This window comes from Miscanthus floridulus, chromosome 8, assembly GCF_019320115.1.
Source record: "Miscanthus floridulus cultivar M001 chromosome 8, ASM1932011v1, whole genome shotgun sequence".
NCBI classification, from domain to species: Eukaryota; Viridiplantae; Streptophyta; class Magnoliopsida; order Poales; family Poaceae; genus Miscanthus; species Miscanthus floridulus.
Genome location: NC_089587.1, coordinates 51,708,682 through 51,708,933, shown reverse-complemented (window position 1 = coordinate 51,708,933; position 252 = coordinate 51,708,682).

Sequence of the window (252 nt, the reverse complement as noted above, 5' to 3'; positions counted from 1 at the left end):
GGAAACGGGGAAAAAGTCCTTAAGAAGCGCGAGATCACTGACGGACGCTCCGGTGGAGCGACCGGACGCTACCACCCAGCGTCGGTCGATTCCAGAGGGTCCAACTCCTCTGGAATCGCCGGACCGGGACGCGTCCGTGTGTCCATGACCGGCCGTAGGCAGGGTCCAGTCAGTAATAATCTTGTCCTTCCTTCAGATCGACCGGACGCAGAAACCTTCCTGATCCCAGACGCACAGACGCAAGTCGTCGGT